Source organism: Hyperolius riggenbachi, chromosome 12, assembly GCF_040937935.1.
Source record: "Hyperolius riggenbachi isolate aHypRig1 chromosome 12, aHypRig1.pri, whole genome shotgun sequence".
In the NCBI taxonomy this organism is placed as follows: domain Eukaryota; kingdom Metazoa; phylum Chordata; class Amphibia; order Anura; family Hyperoliidae; genus Hyperolius; species Hyperolius riggenbachi.
In genome coordinates, this window is record NC_090657.1 from 63,398,267 (window position 1) to 63,422,307 (window position 24,041).

The 24,041-nt window shown below is 47.2% G+C and overlaps 1 long non-coding RNA gene across 1 annotated transcript in view; it reads right to left on the reverse strand.

Moving 5' to 3' along the window:
* LOC137541619 (uncharacterized) overlaps positions 1-11,393 on the reverse strand; it is a 62,060-nt gene extending 50,667 nt beyond the window's left edge. The window contains exons 1-2 of the long non-coding RNA XR_011025234.1: positions 11,314-11,393; positions 3,468-3,550 (exon numbers count right to left, since the gene is read on the reverse strand). This is a non-coding gene — a long non-coding RNA (uncharacterized lncRNA). The remainder of the gene's footprint in view (positions 1-3,467; positions 3,551-11,313) is intronic.
* Positions 11,394-24,041: the final 12,648 nt, after the last annotated feature.

Below are 24,041 nucleotides of genomic sequence, written 5' to 3' on the forward strand. Positions count from 1 at the left end.
AGTCAAGATTAGATGCCTCTGTATAGTCAGGATTAGATGCCTCTGTATAGGTAGCCAGGATTAGATGCTTCTGTATAGGAAGTCAGGATTATATGCCTCTGTATAGGTAGCCAGGATTAGATGCTTCTGTATAGATAGTCAGGATTAGATGCCTCTGTATAGGTAGCCAGGATTAGATGCTTCTGTATAGGTAGTCAGGATTAGATGCCCCTGTATAGGTAGCCAGTATTAGATGCTTCTGTATAGGTAGTCAGGATTAGATGCCTCTGTATAGGTAGTCAGGATTAGATGCCTCTGTATAGGTAGTCAGGATTAGATGCCTCTATATAGATAGTCAGGATTAGATGCCTCTGTGTAGGTAGTCAGGATTAGATGCTTCTGTATAGGTAGTCAGTATTAGATGGCTGTGTATAGGTAGTCAAGATTAGATGCCTCTGTATAGTCAGGATTAGATGCCTCTGTATAGATAGTCAGGATTAGATGCCTCTGTATAGGTAGCCAGGATTAGATGCTTCTGTATAGGAAGTCAGGATTATATGCCTCTGTATAGGTAGCCAGGATTAGATGCTTCTGTATAGATAGTCAGGATTAGATGCCTCTGTATAGGTAGCCAGGATTAGATGCTTCTGTATAGGTAGTCAGGATTAGATGCCCCTGTATAGGTAGCCAGTATTAGATGCTTCTGTATAGGTAGTCAGGATTAGATGCCTCTGTATAGGTAGTCAGGATTAGATGCCTCTGTATAGGTAGTCAGGATTAGATGCCTCTGTGTAGGTAGTCAGGATTAGATGCTTCTGTATAGGTAGTCAGTATTAGATGGCTGTGTATAGGTAGTCAAGATTAGATGCCTCTGTATAGTCAGGATTAGATGCCTCTGTATAGATAGTCAGGATTAGATGCCTCTGCATAGATAGTCAAGATTAGATGGCTTTGTATAGGTAGTCAGGATTCAATGCCTCTGTATAGTCAGGATTCGATGCCTCTGTATAGATAGTCAGGATTAGATGCCTCTGTGTAGGTAGTCAGGATTAGATGCCTCTGTATAGATAGTCAGTATTAGATGGCTGTGTATAGGTAGTCAGGATTAGATTCCTCTGTATAGATAGTCAGTATTAGATGCCTCTGTATAGGTAGCCAGGATTAGATGCCTCTGTATAGGTAGCCAGGATTAGATGCTTCTGTATAGGTAGTCAGGATTAGATGCCTCTGTATAGGTAGTCAGGATTAGATGCCTCTGTATAGGTAGTCAGGATTAGATGCCTCTGTATAGATAGTCAGGATTAGATGCCTCTGTGTAGGTAGTCAGGATTAGATGTTTCTGTATAGGTAGTCAGTATTAGATGGCTGTGTATAGGTAGTCAAGATTAGATGCCTCTGTATAGTCAGGATTAGATGCCTCTGTATAGATAGTCAGTATTAGATGCCTCTGCATAGATAGTCAGGATTAGATGGCTCTGTATAGGTAGTCAGGATTAGATGGCTCTGTATAGGTAGTCAGGATTCGATGCCTCTGTATAGTCAGGATTCAATGCCTCTGTATAGTCAGGATTCGATGCCTCTGTATAGATAGTCAGGATTAGATGCCTCTGTGTAGGTAGTCAGGATTAGATGCCTCTGTATAGATAGTCAGTATTAGATGGCTGTGTATAGGTAGTCAGGATTAGATGCCTCTGTATAGATAGTCAGTATTAGATGCCTCTGTATAGGTAGCCAGGATTAGATGCCTCTGTATAGGTAGTCAGGATTAGATGCCTCTGTATAGCCAGGATTAGATGCTTCTTTATAGGTAGCCAGGATTAGATGGCTCTGTATAGATAGTCAGTATTAGATGCCTCTATATAGGTAGCCATGCGGAGGGGGGACACAGCAGCAGAGGCTCAGCTGTCATCGGATAGTCACTTCGGCCAGGATCCACTCTCTGCAGCTACAAACTTGGTGGACCTCCGTATGCAGCTACACGCTGATGCAGGGGGCATGGGCGGCATTGTTAAGTGGTACCCGGAAGGAAACGCTTATGTATAGGTAGCCAGGATTAGATGCTTTTGTAGAAGTAGTCAGGATTAGATGCCTCTGTATAGATAGTCAGGATTAGATGCCTCTGTATAGGTAGCCAGGATTAGATGCTTCTGTATAGGTAGTCAGGATTAGATGCCTCTGTATAGGTAGCCAGGATTAGATACTTCTGTATAGGTAGTCAGGATTAGATGCCTCTGTATAGGTAGTCAGGATTAGATGCCGCAGTATAGGTAGACAGGATTAGATGCCTCTGTATAGGTAGTCAGGATCAGATGCCTCTGTATAGGTAGTCAGTATTAGATGGCTGTGTATAGGTAGTCAAGATTCGATGCCTCTGTATAGTCAGGATTAGATGTCTCTATACAGAGGCATCGAATCCTGACTACTATACAGAGACATCTAATCCTGACTATACAGAGGCATCGAATCCTGACTACTATACAGTCAGGATTCAATGCCTCTGTATAGATAGTCAGGATTAGATGCCTCTGTATAGGTAGTCAGGATTAGATGCATCTGTATAGCCAGGATTAGATGCCTCTGTATAGATAGTCAGTATTAGATGCCTCTGTGCAGATAGTCAGGATTAGATGCCTTTGGTTAGGTAGTCAGGATTAGATGCCTCTGTATAGCCAGGATTAGATGCTTCTTTATAGGTAGCCAGGATTAGATGGCTCTGTATAGATAGTCAGAATCAGATGCCTCTATATAGGTAGCCAGGCGGAGGGGGTATGCAGCAGCAGTGGCTCAGCTGTCATCGGATAGTCACTTCGGCCAAGATCCACGCTCTGCAGCTACAAAATTCTTCCTGTCCTATGTTCCAGCTCACAGCAAGAGCGCCCCTAGGGAGCACTCTTAATGTGAGATGGAGCACAAGAACAGGAAGAAGTTTGTAGCTGCAGAGCGTGGATCGTGGCGAAGTTAGTATCTGATGACTCCCTCAATGGCAGCACTGTGGTAGGAACAAGCGGGCCCCTCAGGGGCCCGGTTGCACAGGCAACTGCTGCGACCTTGGCCCCTATGCCCTGATCCTCCTCCTAAAAATGTGTTGTTGTTTTTTTAGATATCCCAGTTTTATTTAATATTTAAATCTACTTTTTAAGTTTTTACTGTTTCATTGTCTCTGCTCAATAGCCCTTTATTGAAGTATGCCAGAGCTACAATCTATGAACTGTTGACCCTTTTTAATCTATTTTCTGCTCTCAGAAGCCATTTTCTGTATTATAGCTGGAATTCCTTATCAGTGAGGGTTACGCTGTGGTCCCACCCAGTCCCAAGCCAGTCACTTGCATGCCTGATGTTTAACTCTTTCAGGCAGGGAAAGAAAAAAAGGAACACAGCATAGTTATTTGTATGCTTGGCGCTGTACATACACATGTCTATGTCATCATGTCACCTCGTGCATCCTTTCAAGGGTACCTGAAGTGAAAAAAAGATAATTGAACACTTACCTCAGTAGTGGGAAGCCTCTGGAGAGTTCAGAGTCTTCTCAATCCTCCTTGATCCCACCGATCCAGAACTTATTCGACAAGGGCTTGAGGAGGTTATGGAAACAAAACATTTAATTTATCAATACTGTTATAAACGTTGATTAATATTATTAAAATATGAATGACTCCATTCACATAAAAAACATTACTTCAAGGTGGTAATTTAGGAATGATCTCTGTATAGGCATGCTAGCGGGCTATCTGCTGAGTAGCCTGTTCTGTTGTATGGAAAGGGGAGGGGAAAAGGGGTGAGCTGGAGGTGTAGGAAAAACAATAGAAGATAACTGTCAGACAATGCTGACCTAAAGTGTGCAATGGCTGAAGGGAATGCCAGGAACATTGGGGGCACCTGGACACACACTTCAGACTACTTGAACAATTTATTTGAGCAGCAAGATTCTAATATACTGTATATGCTTTATAAGTGTTGTGCAGTTACGTTCAGGACACTCAAGCAGTCCCCACAATATCTATACCAGAGGTGTAACCACAGAGAGCAGCCCCAGTGACTGCAGGGGGTTCCAGAGCTGTGGGGGCACAGCTTCTAACCTCCCCCCCCCCCTCCAATACAGGGGCCCATCTCACATATCATAAAATGCAGCACATTAGCCAGTATAGAAAATGTAGTGCATACATGTGAAATCAGCCCGGTAGACTTGGGCACAGGACACAGCAGGTATATAGCTGATCCCAGGGCCGGCCCGAGACTTTTTGCCGCCTGAGGCAAATTTTAAAAAAATTATTGCTGCCGCCGCCGAGCTGGAGGGGTAGCGGGCAGGGCGGGGGTATTGTGCCTAGCGGCGGGGAGGGGGGTCGGACCCCCCCCCTCCCTCGCCTGGGTCCCCGTCCTCCGCTCCCCTCCAGCCTTAAATACATCAGAACTAGCGCAACTCGTAAGAGGCAGTGGGCGGGGAGGACTCGCCTCTTCCTCGCTCGATCCAGCGTGCGCTCCACTGACGTCCCTTCCTGCAGCGCCGTCCATTTACAATACAGTGGGCGGCGTGCAGGAAGTGACGTCAGTGGAGCGCACGCTGGATCGAGCGAGGAAGAGGTGAGTCCTCCCCGCCCACTGCCTCTTACGAGTTGCGCTAGTTCTGATGTATTTAACCACTTCAGGACCACAGTCTTTTCGCCCCTTAAGGACCAGAGCCTTTTTCTCCATTCAGACCACTGCAGCTTTCACGGTTTATTGCTCGGTCATACAACCTACCACCTAAATGAATTTTACCTCCTTTTCTTGTCACTAATACAGCTTTCTTTTGCTGCTATTTGTTTGCTGCTGCGAGTTTTAGTTTTTATTATATTCATCAAAAAAGACATGAATTTTGGCAAAAAAATGACTTTTTTAACTTGCTGTGCTGACATTTTTCAAATAAAGTAAAATTTCCTATACATTTGAGCGCGAAAGTTATTCTGCTACATGTCTTTGATAAAAAAAAACCCATTCAGTGTATATTTATTGGATTGGGTAAAAGTTATAGCGTTTACAAACTATGGTGCCAAAAGTGAATTTTCCCATTTTCAAGCATCTCTGACTTTTCTGCGCACCTGTCAGGTTTCATGAGGGGCTAAAATTCCAGGATAGTACAAATACCCCCCAAATGACCCCATTTTGGAAAGAAGACATCCCAAAGTATTCAGTGAGAGGCATGGTGAGTTCATAGAAGATTTTATTTTTTGTCACAAGTTAGCGGAAAATGACACTTTCTGACAAAAAAAAGAAAAAAAAAAAGTTTCCATTTCTTCTAACTTGCGACAAAAAAAAATGAAATCTGCCACAGACTCACTATGCTCCTCTCTGAATACCTTGAAGTGTCTACTTTCCAAAATGGGGTCATTTGTGGGGTGTGTTCACTGTCCTGGCATTTTGGGGGGTGCCTAATTGTAAGCACCCCTGTAAAGCCTAAAGATGCTCATTGGACTTTTGGCCCCTTAGCGCAGTTAGGCTGTAAAAAAGTGCCACACATGTGGTATTGCCATACTCAGGAGAAGTAGTATAATGTGTTTTGGGGTGTATTTTTACACATACCCATGCTGGGTGGGAGAAATATCTCCGTAAATGACAATTGTTTAATTTTTTTTACACACAATTGTCTATTTATAGAGATATTTCTCCCACTCAGCATGGGTATGTGTAAAAATACACCCCAAAACACATTATACTACTTCTCCTGAGTACGGCGATACCACATGTGTGGCACTTTTTTGCACCCTAACTGCGCTAAGGGGCCCAAAGTTCAATGAGTACCTTTAGGATTTCACAGGTCATTTTGAGAAATTTCGTTTCAAGACTACTCCTCACGGTTTAGGGCCCCTAAAATGCCAGGACAGTATAGGAACCCCACAAATTACCCCATTTTAGAAAGAAGACACCCCAAGGTATTCCGTTAGGAGGATGGTGAGTTCATAGAAGATTTTTTTTTTTTGTCACAAGTTAGCGGAAATTGATTTTAATTGTTTTTTTTCACAAAGTGTCATTTTCCGCTAACTTGTGACAAAAAATAAAATCTTCTATGAACTCACCATACTCCTAACGGAATACCTTGGGGTGTCTTCTTTCTAAAATGGGGTCATTTGTGGGGTTCCTATACTGCCCTGGCATTTTAGGGGCCCTAAACCGTGAGGAGTAGTCTTGAAACCAAATGTCGCAAAATGACCTGTGAAATCCTAAAGGTACTCATTGGACTTTGGGCCTCTTAGCGCACTTAGGGTGCAAAAAAGTGCCACACATGTGGTACCGCCGTACTCAGGAGAAGTAGTTTAATGTGTTTTGGGGTGTATTTTTACACATACCCATGCTGGGTGGGAGAAATATCTCTGTAAATGACAATTGTTTGATTTTTTTTTACACACAATTGTCCATTTACAGAGAGATTTCTCCCACCCAGCATGGGTATGTGTAAAAATACACCCCAAAACACAATATACTACTTCTTCTGAGTACGGCGATACCACATGTGTGACACTTTTTTGCAACCTAGGTGCGCTAAGGGGCCTAACGTCCTATTCACAGGTCATTTTGAGGCATTTGGATTCTAGACTACTGCTCACGGTTTAGGGCCCCTAAAATGCCAGGGCAGTATAGGAACCCCACAAGTGACCCCATTTTAGAAAGAAGACACCCCAAGGTATTCCGTTAGGGGTATGGTGAGTTCATAGAAGATTTTATTTTTTGTCACAAGTTAGTGAAAAATGACACTTTGTGAAAAAAACAATAAAAATCCAATTTCCGCTAACTTTTGACAAAAAATAAAATCTTCTATGAACTCATCATACACCTAACAGAATACCTTGGGGTGTCTTCTTTCTAAAATGGGGTCACTTGTGGGGTTCCTATACTGCCCTGGCATTTTACGGGCCCAAAACTGTGAGTAGTCTGGAAACCAAATTTCTCAAAATGACTGTTCAGGGGTATAAGCATCTGCAAATTTTGATGACAGGTGGTCTATGAGGGGGCAAATTTTGTGGAACCTTTCATAAGCAGGGTGGCCTCTTAGATGACAGGATGTTTTGGGCCTGATCTGATGGATAGGAGTGCTAGGGGGGTGACAGGAGGTGATTGATGGGTGTCTCAGGGGGCGGTTAGAGGGGAAAATAGATGCAATCAATGCACTGGGGAGGTGATCGGAAGGGGGTCTGAGGGGAATCTGAGGGTTTGGCCGAGTGATCAGGAGCCCACACAGGGCAAATTAGGGCCTGATCTGATGGGTAGGTGTGCTAGGGGGTGACAGGAGGTGATTGATGGGTTTCTCAAGGTGTGATTAGAGGGGGGAAATAGATGCAAGCAATGCACTAGCGAGGTGATCAGGGCTGGGGTCTGAGGACGTTCTGAGGTGTGGGCGGGTGATTGGGTGCCCGCAAGGGGCAGATTAGGGTCTAATCTGATGGGTAACCGTGACAGGTGGTGATAGGGGGTGATTGATGGGTAATTAGTGGGTGTTTAGAGGAGAGAAGAGATGTAAACACTGCACTTGGGAGGTGATCTGATGTCGGATCTGCGGGCGATCTATTGGTGTGGGTGGGTGATCAGATTGCCCGCAAGGGGCAGGTTAGGGGCTGATTGATGGGTGGCAGTGACAGGGGGTGATTGATGGGTGGCAGTGACAGGGGGTGATTGATGGGTGGCAGTGACAGGGGGTGATTGATAGGTGATTGACAGGTGATCAGTGGGTTATTACAGGGAATAACAGATGTAAATATTGCACTGGCGAATTGATAAGGGGGGGTCTGAGGGCAATCTGAGCGTGTGGGCGGGTGATTGGGTGCCCGCAAGGGGCAGATTAGGGTCTAATCTGATGGGTAACAGTGACAGGTGGTGATAGGGGGTGATTGATGGGTAATTAGTGGGTGTTTAGAGGAGAGAAGAGATGTATACACTGCACTTGGGAGGTGATCTGATGTCGGATCTGCGGGCGATCTATTGGTGTGGGTGGGTGATCAGATTGCCCGCAAGGGGCAGGTTAGGGGCTGATTGATGGGTGGCAGTGACAGGGGGTGATTGATGGGTGGCAGTGACAGGGGGTGATTGATAGGTGATTGACAGGTGATCAGTGGGTTATTACAGGGAATAACAGATGTAAATATTGCACTGGCGAATTGATAAGGGGGGGTCTGAGGGCAATCTGAGCGTGTGGGCGGGTGATTGGGTGCCCGCAAGGGGTAGATTAGGGTCTAATCGGATGGGTAACAGTGACAGGTGGTGATAGGGGGTGATTGATGGGTGATTGATGGGTAATTAGTGGGTGTTTAGAGGAGAGAATAGATGTAAACAATGGATTTGGGAGGTGATCTGATGTCGGATCTGCGGGCGATCTATTGGTGTGGGGGGGTGATCAGATTGCCCGCAAGGGGCAGGTTAGGGGCTGATTGATGGGTGGCAGTGACAGGGGGTGATTGACGGGTGATTGACAGGTGATTGACAGGTGATTGACAGGTGATCAGGGGGGATAGATGCATATAGTACACGGGGGGGGGTCTGGGGGGGGGGGGGTCTGGGGAGAATCTGAGGGGTGGGGGGTGATCAGGAGGGGGCAGTGGGCAGGGGGGGGGATAAAAAAAAAATAGCGTTGACAGATAGTGACAGGGAGTGATTGATGGGTGATTAGGGGGGTGACTGGGTGCAAACAGTGGTCTGGGGGGTGGGCAGGGGGGGGTCTGAGGGGTGCTGTGGGCGATCAGGGGGCAGGGGGGGGGAAATCAGTGTGCTTGGGTGCAGACTAGGGTGGCTGCAGCCTGCCCTGGTGGTCCCTCGGACACTGGGACCACCAGGGCAGGAGGCAGCCAGTATAATAGGCTTTGTATACATTACAAAGCCTATTATACATATGTGCAGCGGCGATCCGGGTGGTAGTAACCCGCCGGCGCTTCCGAACGGCCGGCGGGTTACTACGAGCGGTGGGCGGAGCCAGTCCCCGGCGGCTGATCGCGTCACGAATGACGCGATCGCCGCATAGCCACTCCCGCAGCCGCCCCCGCCGATGGGCGTATTGCGGTCGTTTGGGCCCGGACTTTGCCGCCGCCCATCGGCTGGGGGCGGTCCTCAAGTGGTTAACGCTGGAGGGGAGCGGAGGACGGGGACCCAGGCGATGGAGGGGGGGGTCCGACCCCCCTCCCCGCCGCTAGGCCCAATACCCCCGTCCTGCCCGCTACCCCTCCAGCTGGGCGGCCGGCTCCCCGCACCCTCCGACGGGCGGATGCCGCCCCTAGAAATTTGCCGCCTGAGGTAAAAGTTTCACCCCGCCTCATGAGCGGGCCGGCCCTGGCTGATCCTGCTTCTGCACAAGTCCGGGCCGTGTTAATTACTATTCCTCCTCCAGGCCGCCATGGATAGGGGGGAATGATATAATTTGGCTTCCAGCGATTGCTGGAGGCCGATTTATTGTGTGATTTAAGCAACTTCGGCTCTGTCTTCTGACAGCGCCAACGTTACTCACTGAGCGCTGTGTGATGTGATTCCTATAATAGTCTATGGTGGCGCCGGCTGCGCTCAAATCTAGCAGTGCTAAAAATCACTTCTCCGAATGCAGCCCATATATAAAATGTATCACATTGGCCCATATGGAAAATGTAGCACTTTAGCCCATATGGAAAATGCAGCACTTTAGCCCATATGGAAAATGCAGCACTTTAGCCCATATACAAAATGCAGCACGTTAGCCCATATACAAAATGCAGCACGTTAGCCCATATGGAAGAGTAGAAGTATTGGAGGCTGGCACTTCCAAACGTGAAAAAAGCTCTTTATTGAAACATTAAAATTTGTGGTAATACAGCTGTATAATAAACAAACCCATATATAAAATGCAGCATGTTAGTCCATATATAAAATGCAGCATATTGACCCATATATAAAATGCAGCATGTTAGTATATATATAAAATGCAGCATATTGGCCCATATATAAAATGCAGCATGTTAGCCAATATATAAAATGCAGCACATTAGACCATATGGAAAATGCAGCACTTTAGCCCATAGGGAAAATATAGCACTTTAGACCATAGGGAAAATACAGCACTTTAGCCCATAGGGAAAATTCAGCAATGTTACATGTGGCACTTGTGCCACGGTTTCCAGATTGAAAGTTCCAGGACGGAGGGGCGGAGCACAGCACTACAGCAGCAAATAGCAGGAGCATGACAGGAGCATCACATCCCTGGCACCCAACACAGAAAGCAACAAAGAGGCATGACAGCCAGGTGGAAAGGTACAGAGGAGGGGGCGGAGCTAATCGAGTGGTCGCGGTGTTACAGCTGTATTTTCTATTGCATTAGTGCAGCCGGCCCAGGGTGAAATGTCCCCCCTTTGCTAGCTGTACACTTCAGGTAGACCGCCATGGGTCTCCATGAGGCTCGCAGCAGACCCCCCTATCGCCGGTAAAGAGAATAGGACCCTTGGCTAAGGCCGCCATAGCAGCTACTATGGCTCCTATGGAGATTCCTATGCCACTTGTGCTGGAGGAGGGAGAACTCAGTGTAGGTGCTGGGAGGAGGAAGAGGTCAGGATGGGTGCTGGGCGGGGGTCAGTGTGGGTGTCGGGGGAGGGACAGGTCAGTGTGGTTGTTGGGGAAGGGAGAAGTTAGTGTGGGTTCTGGGGGGTGGGAGAGGTTAGTGTAGGGGGTGGGGGAAGGGAGAGGTCAGTGTGATTGTCGAGGAAGGGAGAGGTCAGTGTGGTTGTCGGGAAAGGGAGAGGTTAGTGTGGGTTCCGGGGGTTGGGACAGGTTAGTGTAGGGGGTGGGGGAAGGTAGAGGTCATTGTGATTGTCGGGGAAGGGAGAGGTCAGTATGATTGTCAGGGAAGGGAGAAGTTAGAGTGGATTGTGGGGGGTGGGAGAGGTCAGTGTGGATGATGGAGAGGTTAGTGTGGGTGGAGGGTGAGGTCAGTGTGTGTGTGTGTGTGTGTGTGTGTGTGTGTGTGTGTGGGTGTGTGTGTGGGTGTGTGTGTGTGGGGGGGGGGGGGTATGAAGTTACTGTGGGTTCTAGGGGGGGGTGATGGGTCAGTGTAGGTGATTGGTGGAGGGAGAGGCCAGTGTGGGTGTAGGGGGTGTGTGTGTTGGATGAGGAAGAAGTTACTGTGGGTTTTGGGGGTGGGGTGGGGGGGGGGGGGGGTGAGGGATCAGTGTGTGTTGATTGGTGGAAGGAGGGGTCAGTGTGTGTGTGTGTGTGGGGGGGGGGGGGGTTCTTGAGGGAGAAAGTACTGTGGGTGCAGGTGGGGGGAGGGGTCAGTGTCGGTGTGTGGATAAAGGAGAAGTTAGTTGGAAGGGGGTGGAGCTCAGTGAGGGTGCTGCAATGGGGGATGCACATTCTCACCTGATCCCAAATTCCTGTCAGGGCTGCCTGCCTCTCCAAAGTGTCCTGGATAGGGGGGCGGAGCTTCTCGCGGCGGGGGGGCGGAGCTTCTCGCGGTGGGGGGCGGAGCTTCTCGCGGCGGGGGGCGTGGCTTCTTGCAGCCACCTTTGTTGTATGTAAAAAAAAGGCATGTGGGGGTCGGGGGGGATGTGCCAGAGCCCCTCCCCTCTGCACGTGACGGAGCCGCATCTGTGCTTCCAGTGCCGACAGCTCCGGGGTCACGTGACAGGCTTTGTGCTTCTCCAATCACACTAAACTGCTCATAACTCCCCATCACCGCCCCCTGGAGGCCCCAAATAGCATTACACCTGTCTATCAGAGAGCCCTCCTCCACCCCCAGCAGCGATCTCTCCTCTCTGCCCCCTCTCACCCCCGCAATCTGCCCCCGAACAGCCGTCTTCACACCGCTGGCGCTGTGACCGCCAGGGGGCGCCCATGGATCGTATGATTTCCACATGAAAGCGGCGGCATTCCTCCGGGATTCCTGTTCGGGTCTTCGGGGCGGAGTCCGGAGATGGAGACATGCGGGTGGTCCCGGGTTTGGGGATCACCGATCGCCTGAAAACCCCGCGAAGAGGCGGGAGAAGAAACACAAATGTGGCGCAGCGGCACGCGGTGGCTGTGTGTGTTCTCAACGTGGTCCGCTCTGTGGCTGTATAAAGCTCCGCTGCGGGAGCGAGGCATTCGCCTAGAGACCGCCGAGCCGAGGGGCACCTCTGCCGCTGATCGCAGCTCCGATGCTGCAACGGAAGGAAGGAATGTTTTAGTAATTATTCTTTTTATTATTTAAACATCAATCATAGAGTCACATAAGGATTTTAATACAGCAAATATATTAATGAAAGCGTTATATATATATATAGCAGCCAGAGAAAAAGCGATGTAAGCAGATATACCAAATGACATAAGAAATGATGGCTATATATATATATATATATATATATATATATGTGTGTGTGTGTGTATTTTTTGTTTAAACGTTTTATTGAAAAGGTAAGCAAAGTCCATATATACAAAAAAGTCAACAAACCTCACTCAGGAAGCATTACATCAGCGTGAATTATGAAAAGAAAATATAATCAAATCCCTAGTACAGAATACATTATCATTTACATGCAAACAGTCCTGACATGCTGTAAATTGTCTTTCCAGATGAAAACTTGACTGATCAGTTATAGCTGTTTTTTCCCACCTGATGACCTCACAATACTCAGCTGGGTACAGATAGAGGATGCTTGGATTACCTGATGACCTCACAATACTCAGCTGGGTATAGAGGATGCTAGGATTACCTGATGACCTCACAATACTCAGCTGGGTATAGAGGATGCTGGGATTACGTGATGGCCTCACAATACTCAGGTGGGTATAGAGGATGCTGGGATTACCTGATGACCTCACAATACTCAGCTGGGTATAGAGGATGCTGGGATTACCTGATGACCTCACAATACTCGGCTGGGTATAGAGGATGCTGGGATTACCTGATGACCTCACAATAAACTCGGCTGGGTATAGAGGATGCTGGGATTACCTGATGACCTCACAATACTCGGCTGGGTATAGAGGATGCTGGGATTACCTGATGACCTCACAATAAACTCGGCTGGGTATAGAGAATGCTAGGATTACCTGATGACCTCACAGTACTCAGCTGGTTATACATAGAGGATGCATGTAGGAAGAATAAGTATATGGAATAGAGAACATACAGGCTAGGTGCACACTTAGCAGAAACGCTAACGTTGCAGAACGGAAGTCAATGGGCCGCAGGAAAAATGCATATAAAAACGCATATGCGTTTTCAAACATGCGTTTTTAAAATTCAGGTTTTGTTGCATAATATTAAAAAACACACATAATGAAAGTCAATGGGAACGCAATGGTATGCATTTTTTATGTTTTATGTTTGCATTTTACATGCGCTTTTATATGCGTTTTTATTTTAAAAAATTGTTTTCTTATGTATTTCCGCTTCCTGTTGTCTTCCTAGGGATTAGCATAAAACGCAATTGAAAAGCGCATACAAAACACATATGGGTTTTGTATATACCAAACACAAATGCATAAAAATGCACACAAACGCTTGAAAAACGCATCTGCAAGGAAAAACCGCAAACGTACTAAAAACACACACAAAAAACCCCACACATGACAGAAAACGCAACCTTTCACGCTGTGTTATGTGTGCACCCAGCCTCAGTCAGTTTTAAGCACTGAGTATGAGCTGAGTGTAAAGGTTGCCATACACTTATAGATTTGCAGCAGATTTGACCATCAGATAGATTTATGGCAGATGCCTGTCAAGTCCAATCTGACAGGAATCTATCTGATGTGCCACACAATAGGAACAGATTTCCTGAAATCTATTGAAAATCAATCTAAATGCATTATTGAACCATTAAATCCAATGCAAGGTATACACACTACAACTTACGCCACTCCCACATCAGCCTCTGGCCAAGTTGTGCTCCTCACTAGCAAACCTAAAAACACATCACCTCTTGGTATACATGTTGTTTACTACCCCATCCCCCGAATTCCCATAGATAGTAAACTCACTCATTATTGGACCATTAGAGCCAATGCAACTCTATGGGTCATCGATCAGAAATTGATTCTATCAAATTCCCCATTCGATCGATTTGCGGCCAATTTTCGATCGATTTGATCTATCTGACAGGATGGAAAATTTAGGTCGATCCTGTCAGATAGATCAAATCGATCGAACTTGGCCGCAAATCGATCGAATGGGGAATTTGATAGAATCGATTTCTGATCGATCGATCGCTGAAATCAACCACTGTATGGGCCCCTTAAGTGCATTAGTAACCATAACTGTGGATTCCTGATTGGCCAGTTTGGTGTTAGTAGTTTTCAGATCATCAAATCATATTTGTGATCTGTTCACAGAAATTATGGTAATTAGTAGCCAAATAGAAAGTTATATAAACAGATCACAAATATAATGATTTGATGATCTGAAAACTACTAACACCAAGCAGGCCAATCATGGCAGAACGATGGAACGTTTGACATGTTTAGTAGCCTGGTACACACTTTCAATTATGATTGGCCAATAACTTACCAATTACCACCTATGGCTAGGTCCACACTTGTCAGTTCAGGATCAAATCCGTTTTAAAAGGGTCCTTTTTTATTTTTTTCTCTAAACAAAACAGAGGCTAGGGTAAAGCCACAGGTGACGTTTCCAGTCCATGGAAACGTCAGTGGGGAGGGGGGTCATTCCCCCCTCACCTGGGTCCCCCGTCCCCGCTCTCCCTCCAGCTAGTTGGGGTCCTTGAAAATGTTGCAAATACGGACCGTCCGTTCAGGTTTTAAAAACGGGTCCCCCTGAACGCAGACAGATCCGTTTTTTTTTTATGGGTGAAGAGAACTGCCATCTTTAACACTGGTATCCGTAGCTCCAGTTTTGATCCGGCCTGAAAAACAGAGCCACAGATATGTTAACGGACCAAGTGTGAACCTAGCTATATGTAGTGTGATTGTTTACCTGCACAATCTGCTCATTAAATCCAATATCTGTTGGCTCCCATAGTGCATTTTGGTAAGGTTAGTTAGTGATTGGCCAATCATAATTGAAAGTGTGTACCAGGATTTACTCACTGGGAAGACTACATCCTATAGGTGTTATGCCTGGGTCACACCATGCAATTTCCTTCAGATGGACGGATCGAATTGATAATTTCCAACAGATTAGATCTGATTTCAGATCGTTTTTCCAATTAAACTTTCCAAAAACTTCTACAAAAAATGCATCAGAAACATGATCAGAAATCAGATCAGATTGGACCTGTCAGAAATCATCGTTTGGACCCGTCTATCAGATGGGAAATTGCATGGTGTGTATGTACCAGGCATAACAACTAGCTGGAAGCATCTGAGTCAAGTATCTGATATCTGATCAAGTATGATATGTGTGAAAGTGGAGATTCCATTCTACAATGGGGCACAGTTCCATCTTATCTCTGCTTATTAATATTACTTTTTCTTTATGGTTATGATTGGCTCACAAGGTTATATTCTCTACCTCAGGCTTATTAACTCCTTCCATAGAGTCAGGATCAGGCCCGTTTTGTAGGGCCGTGTGGCCACCCTGAGGGGGGCGCAGTGATGGAGGGGGAGCTGCAGCTGTGGGGAGAGTGGCCCGACCTCTCTCTCCCTTCCTCTCCCGGGCCGCCCTCCATGCTCCCTCTCTGATGCAGAGTAAAGCGCAGCAGGAAGCAATGTAGAGAGTAACAGGAAGCAATGTAGAGAGCAAATCCAATCAATTAGTGGCGCCAATGGTCCACACATGCCCAATTAAGATTGTGATACCTTAAAAATAAAAACACAGACAAGCGGGTCTCCTCATAGTGAGTATTGCCTCAATACAGTACACCCTACTGCCAACACACATTGCGTGAGGGTAATAGCTATCACCAAAAGGCAGGGGATCACCCCCCCCCCCTCAATCGCCGCTCACCGGATGGCTTCTTTCAATAATTACACATCAAACATTTCATTCCGGCTGCACATAAAATACACTGGTATGTTTACATATCACAACACCCGTCCGCCGACACCGGTCACCTCTCACATCCCCAGGCCGCGTCTGGTTCAGTATTCAGTTTGCGTGCGTCCTCCTGACTGAGTCACAATCCTGACGAAATGCGTAGGGCGGAGCTTGGAGGACGCACACAAACTGAATACTGAACCAGACGCGGCCTGGGCATGTGTGAGGTGACCGGTGTCGGCGGATGGGTATTGTGATATGCAAACATACCAGTTTATTTTATGTGCAGCCGGAAGAGTTGGGAGAATTATTAAGCAACATTGGGGTGCTCTTTCGCAGTCGCTCCCCGCTGTCCCTGAGTTCCAGAATCCGCCTTTATTCTCTTACAAAAGGGCCCCTACACTCAGGGATAAACTTGTACACGCTGAAATTAAACCTTCTGACAAAAAATGTGGGGGCTCTAGGAGAGGCATGTATCCGTGCCTTAATTGTGTGCACTGCAACTCAGTTATCAGGAGCAACTTTTTCACTCATCCTAGATTGGGTACCAAGTTTGAGATTAGGAGTATCTATAACTGTGATTCCCAATATGTGATATACATATTGAAGTGCCCTTGTGGCCTTCTCTATGTGGGGGAGACTACTCAAAAATTCAAGATTAGACTGTCTGCTCATAAACATGCTATCCGGGAACGCCTGGTGGAGCAACCAGTGGCCTGTCACTTCGCCCAAGTTAACCATTCTGTTAGTCAGTTACGCTGTCAAATTATTGACAGCGTGCCTCCTTTAAAACGGGGTGGCGATAGACACAGGCTACTGTTACGCCGCGAGGCTCACTGGATACGTGTTCTTGACACTTTGGAACCACGGGGCATGAATCGTGAATACGATCTATTGCCCCTTTTGTGATTCCTTGTAATTTTTTGCAACAATAGATTTTTTTACAACTGATCTCATCTTAAGATCATATCCTTTTTTATCTTTTTTCTTTTATTTTTTCTGGGCATTCTTCCCCTTAATGTCTGTGGTTTGATTTTTATTCCTAATCTGGACTATAGAGATCAAGTGATGTGCTGTGTTTGGATGAGACCCGGTGACTGCTGCTGCGCGGTGGCTATTCTGGGCTGTTTATGCTCTGTGTGTTCCTCTCTACATCCGCATCTCTGCCCCGGCGTGTACATCGCTATGGCAACGTGTAAGCTGGTCTACACGTAGCCATGTGGTGTAACAGCGTGCCGGCCAATTGGTGGACCATGGAGCCACCTGATTGGCCAGGACCACAGTGACGTCATCCACTGGTTTGATAGACGCACGGGGCTCTCTCCGTGGCGTCTTCACTGTTCCCCTGACAACGTCCATGTGACGTTGTAGCACCGCCTACTCGACGCTCAGTTTCCCATCTGGTCCGTGCGACTGGTGGGAGTGGTTCCATCACTGTGACGCCGAGCTGTGGGGCAGACCTGGCGTGATGCGGATGTGGAGTGTGATTGCATATGACGCAGGTGAGTTCTCCTTTTCTCCATTGGCTCCTACATTTTCGTGCATAGTTCCCCATCAGGTCCTCCCTTGTGTGGAGACAGGGGATTGGTCTATTATGTTTTGATAGCCTACAATTGGTGAATTTAAAATGTGGGTGTGTTATATAAACTACTGTTGAAAACTTACACTTTGAGACTGCCATAGCTTGATAAAGGAGCATAACATCTGCTCCGAAACGTCGCTGTTATGTATGACAGTCTTTAATAAAAAGTAAAAGAGCTTTGATGGTGCCGGCTTTACTTCTTTGCTATATGTACTCGAGTGGTGATCGAGCAGCCTGGGCACATCTTCATTAGACCTTCAGCGGGGTGTGCATCTCTTCAGATCTTCATGTGCAGCCGGAATGAAATGTTTGATGTGTAATTATTAAAAGAAGCCATCCGGTGAGTGGGGATTGAGAGGGGGGGTGATCTCCTGCCTTTTGGTGATAGCTATTACCCTCACGCAGTGTGTGTTGGCACTAGGGTGTACTGTATTGAGGCAATACTCACTATGAGGAGACCCTCTTGTCTGTGAGACCTTAAAAATAAAAACACAATCTGAATTGGGCGTGTGTGGACCATTGGCACGTCTAATTGATTGGATTTGTTTCACTGGGACTTGTCTCTGTGCATAGTCAGCAGCCACACAGGAGCTTGAGGACTGAGCGCAACATCACGGTGAAATTGAAAATGTAGAGAGCAACTCACCTGCCTGAGTTCCAATCGGCGGTAACTAGCCGCTGGTCTCCTCCTCTGCATAGCTGCTTATACACACTATACTTCTTGTTTGGGGGTACTGGTTTAGCAGGAAGTATAGTGTGTGTATAAGCGGCTATGCAGAGGAGGAGACCAGCGGCTAGTGACCGGCGATTGGAACACAGGCAGATGCGCTCTACATTGCTTCCTGTTGCTCTCTACATTGCTTCCTGCTGCGCTTTACTCTGCATCAAAGGGGGAGCACGGAGGGCAGCCCGGGAGAGGAAGGAAGGGAGAGGTTGGGTCGCTCTCCCCTCGGCTGACTCCCCCCTCCATGATGGGGAGGAGGGTACCTACCTATCTAGCTGATACTAGGGGCAGCTACCTATCTAACCTATACTGGGGGTACCTACCTATCTAACCTATACTGGGGGCACCTACCTATCGAGCCTATACTGGAGGTACCTACCTATCTAACTTATACTGGGGGCACCTACCTATCTAGCCTATCCGGGGAAAAACTACCTATCTAACCTATACGGGGGCAGCCTCCTATCTAGCCTATACTGGGGGTAGCTACCTATCTAACCTATACTGGGGGCACCTACCTATCTAACCTATACTGGGGGCACCTACCTATCTAGCCTATACTGGAGGTACCTACCTATCTAACTTATACTGGGGGCACCTACCTATCTAGCCTATCCGGGGAAAAACTACCTATCTAACCTATACGGGGGCAGCCTCCTATCTAGCCTATACTGGGGGTACCTACCTATCTAACCTATACTGGGGGCACCTACCTATCTAACCTATACTGGGGGCACCTACCTATCTAGCCTATACTGTGGGGCATCTACCTATCTAACCTATACTGGGGGCAGCTACCTATCTAACCTATACTGGGGGCAGCTACCTATCTAACCTATATTGCAGGTACCTACCTATCTAACCTATACTGGGGGCACCTACCTATCTAACCTATATTGCAGGTACCTACCTATCTAACCTATACTGGGGGCAGCTGCCTATCTAACCTATACTGGGGGCAGCTGCCTATCTAACCTATATTGCTGGTACCTACCTATCTAACCTATACTGGGGGCAGCTACCTATCTAACCTATATTGCAGGTACCTACCTATCTAACCTATACTGGGGGCACCTACCTATCTAACCTATATTGCAGGTACCTACCTATCTAACCTATACTGGGGGCACCTACCTATCTAACCAATACAGGGGTACCTACCTATCTAACCTATACTAGGGGCACCTACCCGTCTAGCCTATACTGGGGGGCACCTACCTATCTAACCTATACTGGAAGTACCTGCCTATCTAACCTATACTGGGGGCAGCTGCCTATCTAACCTATATTGCTGGTACCTACCTATCTAACCTATACTGGGGGCAGCTACCTATCTAACCTATATTGCTGGTACCTACCTATCTAACCTATACTGGGGGCAGCTGCCTATCTAACCTATATTGCAGGTACCTACCTGTCTGAAGAAACCCGACGCCGGGTGAAATGCGTCACGTGAGGCTACGGTCATGTGACGGATCTCGGTGTACGGCCTCGCTCTCTCCTCCCAGCATCCTGGTTCCTGCTTCAAAACGCCCGAACAGCTGAAGTAGCCGGTGCACATAAACGGACGGCGGCAGACGAGTGGCACGCAAGGGAACCTGGCATATGGACGTTGCTAGTGCCGGAAGTACCCGCCATTATAGCGTAATACACTTATACAAAAGGACAGGTGAGTCCCGGCAAGTGCCGGTCTGCTTAGAAAAATTGCTGTGGATGTTCTGCATATAAAAAGGGGAGCTAAAGTAAGAGGCTGAAGTCTATTCATCATATGCTATCCATGACATATGGCACATGACCTGGATACCTATAGAGAACATCACAAGGATTGTTAGCATCCTGAGTGTACATAAAGGGGATCCAGAAGAAATACGCTATTGGTAACTGTTGCTTGTGCTTGAATAATAGAAGTGCACTCCAAATTCATCTAGCGCTAGGCCTACCATCCTCTATGGGAACCGCAGCCATTTTTATGGTTTTAAATTGGGCAGGGGGGGTTATTCACACTATGCTTTTTGAATAAAAAATATTTTTGATACGTTGTATATGAGGCTCCCTTTTTTGTCATACCTACCTATCTAACCTATACGGGGGGCAGCTACCTATCTATCCTATACTGGAGGCACCTACCTATCTAGCCTATACTGGAGGCACCTACCTATCTAGCCTATACTGGAGGCACCTACCTATCTAGCCTATACTGGGGGCACCTACCTATCTAACCTGTACTGGGGGCACCTACCTATCTAGCCTTTACTGGGGGCAGCTACCTATCTAACCTATATTGGGGGCATCTACCTATCTAACCTATACTGGGGGAACCTACCTATCTAGCCTATACTGCGGGCACCTACCTAGCTAGCCTATACTGGGGGCACCTACCTAGCTAGCCTATACTGGGGCAACTATTCTGGCTACTTATATTGGAGACACCCACCTAGCTAACCTGTACTGGGGGCACCTACCTATCTAACCTATAGCGGTGACACCTGCCTATCTAACCTATGCCGGGACAACAATACTGCATACCTATACTGGAGGCACCTACCTGGCTAACCTATACTGTGGGGACCTATAGCTGGCTACCTATACTGGGGCACCTATGCCTAGCTACCTATACTGAGGGGACTTATAGTTGGCTACCTATACTTAGTGCAACTAGACCTTGCTAACCTATACTGCAGGCCCCTATACCTGGCTCCACGTGGAGGGGGTGCACTTTTCACACCCTCGCCCTGAGTGTATTTTTGCCTAGAAACTGCCCTGGTCAGGATTACCTGATGACCTCACAATACTCAGCTGGGTATAGATAGAGGATGCTGGGAACCTCTGGTCCACGCCCTCTCAGGTGGTGCTTTTCACTGCTGTTCTAGTATGCATGCACATTGGGGAAGAGGACGGAAAGGAAAGCAGATCCTGGTCACTCTGCAGTACTGGAGGCCAGGTGCCAGATTCTGCAGAGTATACATCCTGTAAGACAGTCCTGCAGCTCTACAAATGGGAGAGGTACCGCAAAGTCATTTCTCACCACCAGAGCCGGGACAAGGTCCTCCAGCACCCAAGGCTGAGACACCAAAGTGCGCCCCTCCATCCCTCCCACCCCAGCCGTCACACACTGATTGCTATTAGACTAAGAGGGCCACAGGGCCCACAACCTTCCCAACACCTTAATATCTAGTTATCTAGCTTGCAGTCATTGCCATGTATCCCCTTTTCTTATTTCTTTCTGCTTAAAACACAATTAGGAATGACAGCTGAATGAATTGTGCGCCCCCTCCTACACTGCGCCCTGAGGCTGGAGCCTCTCCAGCCTATGCCTCGGCCCGGCCCTGCTCACCACCATTTACAACTGACTGACAGAGCGTGACTGTATACGGCCCTGAAACATGGTCACACTTGATAGTAATCTGGTGTTACAATTTATAGGATGACAGGGTGGCAACAATTCTCCAGTTATTTCATGCAACAGCTATGAATTGCTGCTATGAATTATTACTCTGTGCTAGTATATGGTCCTGAAAAAAGCATCACACTTGATAGCTACATTTTCCAACAAGTATACACACTACAACTTACGCCACTCCCACATCAGCCTCTGGCCAAGTTGTGCTCCTCACTAGCAAACCTAAAAACACATCACCTCTTGGTATACATGTTGTTTACTACACCATCCCCCGAATTCCCATAGATAGTAAACTCACAAGGACAAGGCTCTCTCAACATGTTGTGTCTTGAAATGTGTTATACATTTTATTCATCATGTAACATTTGTCACTGTAATTACTTTTTCTACCAAGTCTGAATTTTGAGCCAGTGTGTTTATATTTGGTGTATATGTTACGGCCAGAACCTGAAGTTTGGCCACTTCGCGTTCTGGCTGGCCACTTCGGGTTCTGGCCGGCCAATGTGGCTGCTGCGCTGCGGCCAGTGTTAGAAATGAAATGATTCCTGAAAGATGAATGTATTTTCTGGCTGTCTCGCTGAATGTATGAAAAGTTAGTTAATGTTAATGAAATTAAGCCGGCAGCAAATGTAGCAGATGAAGCCGCTGGCTTCAGCTCTGCCTCTCTCTCCTTCCCCTGCCTCTCTCTCCTACTGGCAGCCGGGGGGGACACGCGTGTCCCCGAGAGTCGTTCGTCACACCAGGGAAGCATAGCGGGGAAGGCTGCAGACATTGCTTGTGCCAACACCCGCTCTGCAAGAACGGCAGGATTCCCTGCTGCGACGAACGACTCTCGGGGACACGCGTGTCCCCCCCCGGCTGCCAGTAGGAGAGAGAGAGAGGCAGGGGGGAGGAGAGAGAGGCAGAGAGGAAGCCGGCGGCTACATTGCTGCCGTCTTAATTTCATTAAATTAATTAACTTTTCATACATTCGGCCGCAGCGAGACGGCCAGAAAATACATTCATCTATCAGGAAACATTTCATTTCTAACACTGGCCGCAGCGCAGTGGCCACTTCGCACATTGGCCGACCAGAACCTGAAACTTCGGGTTCTGGCCGTAACATATAAATTTTTCTATATTACAGTACACCCCATATTTTTACTTACTTTGTACCGCGCACAGTAATTTATTGGTGTTTGGAGTGCTTTTGGTGGGGAGCGTTTCTGCTCTTTGCTGATAGCCGGTATTCAGCAAAGCAATGTGGTAAATCCTTGCAGTGCCTGCGGTGTGCATATGTCGCACAGGTGCACTGCGTGCAACATTTCGGTGGCAGTTAGAATGCCATTCTCATTCTCTGGAATGAGACTCGAAAAACGCAATCACTGCAACATGGAGCCACAATTGCTTGGTAAAAACGCAATCACACTCCATAGGCGATTGTGATTTTCCTTTTGCGATCCCAATGTTAAACCAGGCCTAAGGGGGACCAACTGGGTCCCAATTATTTATCAGGTGGTTGTCATGGGTTCCAGACTTTACACTTGAGGGTGTAAGAGTGGTACCCATGATGACCACCTATCCCCCTTATCCCCCTTCAAAACTGTCATCCCCTATGCCTCACTCATTCCCTTCCCCCAACCTGCCCTAAGAGTCTACCTTGCCATGGTGGGCCGGCTTACAATCCTATTGGCCATAATGTGATTTACTTTTAGCCAATTGGATTAGCCAAAGTACTCTGCCAAAAAAGAATATAATAAACCATCTGAGAGGGAGATCAACTAATTAGAGCTCTTTTGTATTAGGCACGTTACAATTTAAAAAAAGGTACCGTGCCCATTTTGCCAATAGCAACAGCACGGCGATGAACATGTAAATTGCATTGCCTGGTTTTTGCTAGTGCAATTGGTATTTTCAATAATTACGATTGTCGGCCTGCATCTTTTTTGTTTTGTTTGCTTTGTAACTTTTTGGTGAGGGTTGGTATGGCTGTGGGGAGGAGGAGGCCATACGTAGAACTTGGGGGTATATTTAAATCATTTTAAATATGCCCCTGAGTTCTACACTGCAGGCTGCAACAATTTGTAATCACCAATCAAATTTTCTTAAGGGCCAGTTCACACTTGGTGTGCTTTTGGTGGGGAGTATTTCTGCTCTTTGCTGATAGCCGGTATTCAGCAAAGCAATGTGGTAAATCCTTGCAGTGCCTGCGGTGTGCATATGTCGCACAGGTGCACTGCGTGCAACATTTCGGTGGCAGTTAGAATGCCATTCTCATTCTCTGGAATGAGACTCGAAAAACGCAATCACTGCAACATGGAGCCACAATTGCTTGGTAAAAACGCAATCACACTCCATAGGCGATTGTGATTTTCCTTTTGCGATCCCAATGTTAAACCAGGCCTAAGGGGGACCAACTGGGTCCCAATTATTTATCAGGTGGTTGTCATGGGTTCCAGACTTTACACTTGAGGGTGTAAGAGTGGTA